This window comes from Pteropus alecto, unplaced genomic scaffold (genome assembly GCF_000325575.1).
Source record: "Pteropus alecto unplaced genomic scaffold, ASM32557v1 scaffold103, whole genome shotgun sequence".
Taxonomy (NCBI): Eukaryota; Metazoa; Chordata; class Mammalia; order Chiroptera; family Pteropodidae; genus Pteropus; species Pteropus alecto.
Genome location: NW_006436288.1, coordinates 11,086,909 through 11,090,225, shown reverse-complemented (window position 1 = coordinate 11,090,225; position 3,317 = coordinate 11,086,909).

Below are 3,317 nucleotides of genomic sequence, written 5' to 3'. Positions count from 1 at the left end.
TTTTTTCAGAAGTATGCAGCAGGTGATGGATTACTTCGAACCTTACACAAATAAAGATAACTAAAGCATAAAATGCTTTTTTATCCAAATGTTGTTTATGCAAAGACCAGAGCAAAGCACTTGGTTTGGCTAGAGTTCAAAGAAACATCTTTAAGACATTTATGGTTTATTTAGTAACTCTAGCATCATTCTCTGCTCCCTGATCATAGAAGTAGGAGGCAGCATGATCTATAACAAAACAGTCATCAGGTTAGCAGTCTAGCACAGCACTTCAGGAGAATGTGGCCTCAAGTGAAGTAATACAGTTTTCTGACCCATAGAATGGCTGAGATCTGGGATGGTCTTATAGCCAACATACAGTCAAATCTGCAGTAGACGGAAAGTTCAGCCCCCAGCCTCCACCTTCTCTTTCTCTTCTTTCAAATCCCCTTGGTCTTTTAGAGCCTTTGATTCTGATATTATAATTTCACCTTCTTTCCTTATTAGCTCAACAGTTAGATGAAGTGTGGGAGCATTAGAATCATGTGTTTGGATAATGAAAGTGGAGGATGTTAGAGCGACCTCAGGGTGAATTCTCAAAAAAGCTATAAGACATTTCTCAAGGCAAATTAACCTCCCGCTAGTATATCTTTAGCAGATTATTCTTCTTAAACATCATTTATTTGCTGGCCTACCTTGAATCACAGTACAAAAAGTTCCCTTATTCACATTTTTTTAGGACATTGGGGGATAGAAATAGGGACAGAGGATTTAAAAAATCGAATCCCAGTGGTTCCAGAGCCTGGCTGGGACCCCTTGCATAGGTCTTTGAAGACCAGTATGTCTGAGTTTTGTCATTCTGATACAAAGCAAAGAAAAACATTGATTCCAAGTAAATTCTCATTTGTATTGATTTGATTTTGTTTTGACAGAATGGGGAGAAAGTAGGGAGGAAAAGGCATTAAGTTCAAGTATGGCCTGGCTTTCTATACCAATGAGTAGTATTCTACTAAACTCAATAAAGTCTGGCTGCTTGAGAGAACCCAGGGCGAGGACCATTCATATTTATTGTGCAGTGCTCTCTGGGTTTATATCTATTATATCACTAATCCTGACAACAACTTTATAGGGTAGTTGATGTTATTCTCATTTTACCAGTGGGTAACAAGTTCTGAGAGGTAAATGACTTGTCCAAGGTCCTATATCTAGTAAGTGGCAACGCAAGAATTTAAGTCCAAATCTCTTTAAACTGGAAAACTGATGCTTTTTGCTTCTAAAAACATTTATTTAATCAACTGTGTATTGAATATCTGCTATGTGCCAAGTGTATTTAATCAACTTCTAAAAACATTTATTTAATCAATATCTGCTATGTGCCAAGTATTGAACTAGGGTGAAAAATGCAAGGATGAATACAGTCCTGCCCCCAAAGAATTCAGCAGCCAATGAGAGATGGTGCACACAGATGCAGTGTGTTAGGGGCTAGTGAAGATTACCGCGGGGGCACAGAGAAGAGACATCTGGCTGAGTCTTTGAGCACAGAAGCCTCAATCCAGAGAAAATATGTCCATAGGAGCTTGAAAAAAGTGTTTCTCAAATTTTAGTGTAAATATGAATCATTCTGAGATCTTGCTAAAACGAAGATTCTGATTCAATAGGTCTGGGGTGAGGCCTGAGATTCTGCACTTCTAACAAGCTGACCTATGCACTTGTTAGCTGTAAGGCTCTAAAGGGAAAGTAAGTAGTAGCCAGGCAGAGAGGTGTGAGAACTTTCTGAGAACTTTCCCCGTAAAGACGCAAAATGTGCAAAGAATCAAGTTGAAGAAGAACAAGATCAACTTCAGGAAACTGCAGTGATCCAGTAAGCTTGGATTGTAGAACACAAAGTGGTGAAGTAGCTGGAAATAGGGCTGTAGGTGGCTGAAAGAATTAAGCTGGAAGCACATTACACAAGCCCCGTAAGATTTGGTAAGAAGTGGTGTATAATCCTGAGGGCAGTGTGATGCCATTAAATGTTTTCAGCTGATATAAGTTCCTTTTTCAGATTTGTGCTTTTCGAAAAGCAAACTAGCTACAGAGTAGAAAATATATTACAGCAGTGTTCTCGACTCCGTTGCATATTAGAATTACCTGGAGAGTTTTAAAAACTACCAATGCTCAGCCCCTACCCTAGACAATTGAAGAGGATCTCTAAAGCAGAGCTTCTCAAAGTGTGGTCATTAGAGCAGCAGCAGCATCAACTGAGACCTTGTTAGAAATGCAAATTTCTAGGCTGCATCCCCGATCTCGCCCCCAGGTGCCTTCAATGCAGCTAATATTTGAGAACCAAACATCTAGGGGAAAAAAAAAATAGGGAGAGAAGAGAAGCTACTTTACCAATTAAAAAACAGAAAGCGGATGTTGCTATTGCAGCCCTACATCAAATTTTATTAACCTTCTTGAGCAAGGAAGAACATCATTTTGATAAAGTCCCAGTAGTGTCTCAAAGTGGAGAGATTAAGAGGCTAGTTAGTCATGGAGTGGTTTCTGGGTGTGAGTTGATAAGTGACATTTGGTAAGGGACTGGTCCAATTTATAACTTAGATAAGCTCTATGTTGTGGACTGAATTGTGTCCCCCAAAATTCACATGGTAAATCCCTACCCCCAAATGTCATGGTATTTGGATATGGGGCCTTTGGAAGCCATCTACAAGCCATCTACATACCAGAGGTGAGCTCTCACCAGAAACGAACCATACTGGTACTTCTGTCTTGGACTTCTCAGCTTCCAAAATGGTAAGAAAATAAATTTCTGTTATTTAAGCCAACAGCTGATGGCATTTCGTTATGGCAGTCTGTACTAAGATACTTCTGGAGCAGGAAGCAGTCATGTTGGGATACATGGGTCCCTGTGGAGTTACTGTTAAAATACTTTGTGGTCCTATCTTGGAACATGTAGGTCTGAAGGAGTTTCAGCTATAACAAACTGAACTTAGATAGCTTATGTTACAAGTTATCAGTTTTGCAATTGTGGCTTCTGTTTAATTTTTTAGTATCCTAAACTAAGGCAGTAATTAAAATTGAAAACCTATAATATGGTTGCCAGATAAAATATGAGACAGCTAAATTCGAATTTGATTTTCAGATCAATAGATTGTCTAAAATTAAAACTTAACTGGATGTCCTGTGTTTTTATTTGCTAAACCAACAACTCTAACTTATAAAGAATTGATAAAGATAGATGAATATTTACTAACTGAATGATGTGATTGATTAAATGTATAGTGCGAGGGGTGTGCTGAATCAATGATGCCGTACAGGTTTCTGGCTTGAATACTGGATAAATCCTGGTGTCCTAC